Source organism: Triticum dicoccoides, chromosome 3B, assembly GCF_002162155.2.
Source record: "Triticum dicoccoides isolate Atlit2015 ecotype Zavitan chromosome 3B, WEW_v2.0, whole genome shotgun sequence".
In the NCBI taxonomy this organism is placed as follows: domain Eukaryota; kingdom Viridiplantae; phylum Streptophyta; class Magnoliopsida; order Poales; family Poaceae; genus Triticum; species Triticum dicoccoides.
This window is the reverse complement of record NC_041385.1, coordinates 280,099,163-280,105,714: the sequence shown is the minus strand read 5'-3', so window position 1 is coordinate 280,105,714 and position 6,552 is coordinate 280,099,163.

Here is a 6,552-nt window from a genome sequence, read left to right as displayed (position 1 = left end):
TGAGAAGCAGGGTTAGCGCGCGTGTTGACCATCCTAGGTAAACAAGACAATGATTTAGTCAGGATGGTAAAATTCCGACATAGGATTCATAATGTAAGAAATAACTCGGAATGCAAGATGATCATCCGTATGACATGGTAGATACAGAAACTGCTTCTTTTATTCCATCGTCATACACACCATACAGGGTTTAGTACAAGACCAAACAAAGTACTATTACGGTGAAAAGAGGATTACATCTCATCGGAGGCATTCCAAGCTCCTATACATTATTTTTCTACACCTCCGGAAGGAGTACAAACTAGGTCATATCCCACGAGTCACGCGGGACGATAGACGACACAGCTAGTGCGAACTAGTGATACTACCACTAACTCAGACCGATCCGTAGTAATCCTCGTAGAAGTCACCTCCATAGCCTGGAAGCTCAACATGATCATCCGGAAACAGACGATCTCGCGAAGCTTGTGGACCATAGGGGCTAGGATGAGGCCTTGGACCAACAAACGATGGCCTGCGGGGACCGCGAGGTGGGGTGATGCCTCCTACATCACGCCAAACCATCACGTCTGGCAGAGCAGATCTCACAGGATAGAGATCGCGCATATCTGAATATCCAGCTTGCACCGCCGGTGCGAACCGAGTCAAAGTGGCCCAGTGGTCAGCACGGGTGTTGAAGAGCTCTAGCCTTAAGGCCCGATTTTCTCGGTCCTTATCCTCGAGCATCTCAGCAGTGGTGCGAGTCCGTGAATCCTCCTGAGTGGGGTCAGCATAGATAGCCTGGAGATACCCTTGTGCTCCCGGAAGTGATCCTGGCATATACCGGAAATCAGAGTCCCGAAATATACCAGATCTGACTCGCATAATGGTCATCATAGAGTAGGCGGCGTCCTGCACAGCCATCTCAATGGTAACCCCGAGTCCATAAGAGCAGTGAAGAGGCTCGGTGGATCCAGGATAAGATGGAAATATCCTGACAGTGCAGAGATACTGGCTCTGATTAAAATCTCGGAATTGCTCTTCGACCGTCTACTCAGGATACCAGCGCTATCCAGCCTCAGTCATTACCCTGACCAACTTAGCAGTATGGCCGGGTACATCTAGGCATCGAGTCAGGCGAACCACTTGATTGAGGTCGCGAGTGGCCATCTGAAAGCACAATCATAATGCAAGGGCATTAGAATTTCTAGCAAAATTTCGGCATCATAACAGCTGTAAATGCTCAAGAAGGATTTTGAGACATTTGACAAAGGATTACATATACACTCATCATCATCATAACAAGGTTCTGAATCCATTCTGGCAACATAATGTGGTAGTAGAACTGAACTAGGCTGGTAACCATCAAACTTATAAGGTACTACTGATTAGTAACTCGTGATCCTGATAGAGAGAACAGATCCTAATTCCTTAACCCCCGGTGGAAGAATGGACTGACTCAGATTAGAAAGTCATAAGGTATAAGGAGTAAAAAGAGCCTTACGTTCCATCCCACAAACAATTCCCCTACATATAACTAAAGAATTTCTAGACTCAACATCGACCAGTTTGGCTTGGAGAACCTACAGGCAGTCCGGCTCTGATACCAACGCTGTCAGGACCCCGACTCGATGTCACATCGATCTAGCTGGTAACACCTCATATCACTTTGCGGCCTCACGCACGGTATCCCCACGGGTGTCGCCTTACCTTTGCCCGGGACCGTTTGCGCCTTTTGGCTCACGTATATGATAGTGTCGCTAGCATCCATATGATAAAGAGCCCGGGCTGACATGACTAGTCGTAAACCCAAAGTGGCACAGACTTACAGGGACAGGCATCCATGACCCAGCTTCGAACGTGTCGGTCATCAGCAAGTGGGTCCGGGCTGTAGCACTGGGCTAGCAGGACTCCGGTAAACCGGGCTGTAGCGGGCTAACAGGACTCCGGTACTCAAAGCGTGACATTTCCCAGAAGGGACAGACACAGGAATGAAGAAGGACACATGCCGGCCAGCCTAAGTGTTCCAGAGCAGTAGCAAGCTACCATGGCTCAGCGGTAACACTAGGAGACATTTCCCGGTAAGAGAGGCTACTAAAGATAAACAACTAGATAGTCAGATCCCACACATACCAAGCATTTCAATCATACACACAATATGCTCGATATGTGCAAATACAACGAAGCATCACAACATGACTCTACGACACAAGTACTTTATTTAAGGCTCAGGGAGCCATACATAACATACACAAAGGTACGGGTCTCACGACCCAACATACAAGTCATACAGTCATACAAACCAGCAGCGGAAGTAGCTTGTCTGAGTACAGACAACTAGTAAAATAAAAGAGGCATTGGAAAGCCTAACTATACTACGTGGTCCTTCACAAGCTCAGGGTCACCACCTGGGTCCTTAGCCTACTCGTTGATGTCAACGTCTACATAGAACCCATCAGAAGGGGTTGCAGCGTCTTCTGTAAAAATGTAGATTATAGCAACATGAGTACAAAGGTACTCAGCAAGACTTACATCAGATCCTACATACATGCATAGTATCAAGAAGGGTTGGTGGAGTTATTGCAGCAAGCCAGCTTTGACTCTTGGCTAGGCTATCCTACGATACTCCAACTGAAATGATTTTTGCGCACACGAGTCCACTACTCACCAATTCAATACACTACCGAGGATCCACCTCCGTCTTCCTACGGAAGAGCCATCCTCGGCACTCACACTTGTCTTGAGGCTTTTAGTAGTTTCCATTTACTTGTCTATGAACTGTATAGGCAACCAAGTAGTCCTTTACCGCGGACGCGGCTATTCGAATAGATTATGATAACCCTGCAGGGGTGTACTTCTTCATACATGTTTCCACCACTTAGCGTCTGCACACGACATGTGCTCGGCAGACTTCAAGCGAAAGCCGACGTGGGTGTAGACCACGACCTACCTAAACACTTAAGCCTCTAGTCCAGGTTTATCGCCTATTCAGGTTCCATCCGCAGGGAGTCCGGCCGAGGTTTCCCATACGGCCCCGAACGATGTGAACAGGGTTCCCGAGATACCTAACGGGTATTCGGTACACCCGGCCACGTACCTACCGCATCACAGCCCACCCCTACGGTCAGCACTGTCCACGGCCTCCAGTAGGCTACAAACACCAGAAACTACTTGCAACTCCTGGACAGAGAGCTAGGGTGAATAAGAAGTCGAGCGGGGTCATATTTCAGGGCCCAATGCATGGTAGTAGCTGTATCTTAAATCACGCATACAGATCTCAGTGCTTAAGGTCGGCTTCAATGAAACAACCCACCATGTACTCCTACATGGCCTCTCATCGATACCTTTACCAAATCGTGTTCACCACACCACTCTCATTACCGACATAATCATTTCACACTAGCCCATCACCCAGATGAACCAGACCTGACACGACTCTAAGCATAGCAGGCATAGCAAGGTAGGAACAACACATACATATGGCTCAAACAACTCCTACACATGCTAGTGAGTTTCATCTAGTTACTGTGGCAATGACAGGTCATGCAGAGGAAATGGGTTCAACTACCGTAGCACACAGCAGTTTGAATCGCGTTGCCTTAATGCAGTAAAAGAGAGCAGGAGCGAGAACATGGGATTGTATCGATATGATCAAATGGTTGGTTGCTTGCCTGATGGTTCGATGCACTGATACGGTTCTTCGCTAGGGTAATCAGGGTACTCTTCGGGGACAGAACCTGCCGCAGAGAGCACCGATTCACAACCATTACCAAACAGTATGCAACAATATGATGCATGCATGAGTCATGGCAAAATGAGTGTATTGGGCTAATGCAACTAAAACCAGAAGGGTTTGAACAAATTTGAATCAAGGATTCAAATTTCAAATTCAAATATGGCCTTTTAAAGTGCTTTTCCTTGTTCTGCTTAAAACATCAATTTAACTTGTTTGATCATGCATGAAAATAGTACAGATGGATAGATTGGATTTTTCTGATCATTTTTCATATATAATTTGTCCAATTTGGAATTACAGAATAAAAGTTATGAATTTTTGAAGTTTAAATAATATTCTGGAATTTCCTGATTTAATTTAAATCCAGAAAATCAATTACTGCGTCAGCCTGACGTCAGTGTGACGTCAGCAGGTCAACGGAACTGGTCCAGGTCAAACCTGACAGTGGGTCCCGCATGTCAGGGTGATTATTTTAATTAAAACTTAATTAAAACTAATCCTGTTTAATTAACAGGGCTGGGCCCCACCTGTCATTGACTCAGGGGAGTCAACCAGGGCCCACCTGTGGTCAAACCCGGGTCGGCTGCACCGGCGTTTAGCCGCCGGCGAGCCCGACGCGGCGGCGGAAGTGGTTTTGGCCATTTCGGCCACCAAATGGGCCGCGGAGACCACCGGAGGGAAGCTGAGGACAAACCGCAGCTCTTGGCGGAGTCCGTTGAGGTCGGGATGGCCGGAGTTGGCGCCGGCGACGACTTTGGCGGCCACCGGGGTTCGGTCGGAGGTGAACTTGGCGCTAGAGGGTTCGGTGAGGCTCGTGGAGTAGCTAGCTAGGTGCTGCGGAACTTGGTGAGTAAGATGGACACCATCTTGTGGCCGGAGGATGACCGGGAGCACGTCGGCGACGAGCTCCACGGCGGTGGGTGCGGTTGAGCTCCGGGAAGTTGCTACACGGCTCGGGAGCAAGAACGGAAGGGAGGGGAAGATGGCTAAGCTCACAGTGAGTGCGACGGAGTTCTTGGTGCGGCCGGAGATGGACCGGAGCGACGACGGCGTTGAAGGGGATCTCCGGCGACGGTGAGCTCGGGCGAGGTCGGTGCGGTGGTCTCGGGCGTTGCGAGCGCTCAGGGCTCGGCTGCTCGATGAAGTGGACAGCGGCGGAGCTCCTGGACACGGTGAGACGGCGTGGGGTGGTCGGAGGGCGTGGCTACGGCGAGGGGGTGACGGCGATGGCGTCGGCCATGGCTGGGGCGTGCGAAGGGGAGGAGCTGGAGAGGAGAGGGGGTGTCTGGGGGGTTCGGGGGAGAGAGAGAGACCGATCCTCGACGTCACCTGGCGAGGGGAGCGGCGAGGCGGCGAGCAGGTGCGTGGCGCACGCCGCGGTCGCCGTCGGGCACCTGCCTGCCTGCCTGGCCGGCAAGCAGCTCGCTGGAGCGGTGCTGGGCTGGGCCGGCAGGTGGGCCGGGGCAGGCGCCAGGTAAGTTTTTTTCATTTTCTTCTGTTTTCTGTTTTTCTAATACTTCTGCAACTTTGTTGAATTAAATAAAATACCTAGGCAACTTCAAAAATCACCAAATCACTCCTGGTCCATAGCTGGATTATTTCCAACATGAAACATTTTAGTTTGGAGGTATTTGAGCATTTAAATATTTTATATAATTTTAAATGCCCAAATTCAAATATTTATGAATTAATTCAAAAACCCTAAGATGGCCTAGGAAAATGTGCACCACTTTTGGCAGAGGTTCTGAACCAAGACAAAAATGATGGACATTTTAGAAGGGCATTTCAGGTTCATTGAAAATTATTTTAGTAAACCCTAGTTGGTTTCAGAGGGGACTGGGGGTTCTGTCATCCCCATTTCAAGTTTCTGATGAAAGAATAAACATGATGCAACACTCTAATGCATGGCTAGCTAGGGTGTGACAAACCTCTCCGGTTTATATAGACACCGGAGAGGGCTAGGGTTTACATGGAGTCGGTTATAAGGAAGGAAATATAATATCCGGATCGCCAAGCTTGCCTTCCACGCCAAGGAAAGTCCCATCCGGACACGGGCCGAAGTCTTGAGTCTTGTATCTTCACGCTTCAATAGTCCGGATGTTGTACACAGTCCGGCTGTCCGGATACCCCCTAGTCCAGGACTCCCTCAGTATCCCCTGAACCAGGCTTCAATGACGATGAGTCCGGCGCGCAGTATTATCTTCGGCATTGCAAGGCGGGTTCCTCCTCTGAATACTCCAATGTAATTATCGAACACGTAGATCATGTCCGGATCTGAGAAATGATCTTCGTATACCACCGTAGAGAGAATGATATTCCACAGATGCATTCTGCTGACAACTTTTTCTGATGACGTGACACGTTATTATGATCGGATCCATTATTCGAACCGTTTCCACACAACCAGCTATAACGCATATCACGAGGCGGTTTCTGTGACACGTCTTGTCAAAGCAGAGATTGTGTCCCTTTATTATGGGATTCTCATCAATACGGATATGGGTAATCTAACCGTGCCATTAACCATGGCGCTTGGGAAATAGGCGATTCCCAACGGGCAAGTGGGGAGGCGCACCGCTTCCGGCGCCTCTATAAAGGGATAAGATTCCCCCATTTTCACCCACGCCTTCTTCCTCCTTTGCCCACTCTTGCCCCCTCGAGCTCCAGCGCCCAAGCCCAAGTCTTCCCCACACAGCTAAACATGTCCATAGCAGGAGGCAAGTGGGTGGCTTCCACCGTCAAGGAGGAACACATCACCAATCTTCGGGCGGTCGGATACTTGGCCACGGACATAGCACACTGTCTACCAGACGCCGGGCAGGTCATTCCGACCCCAG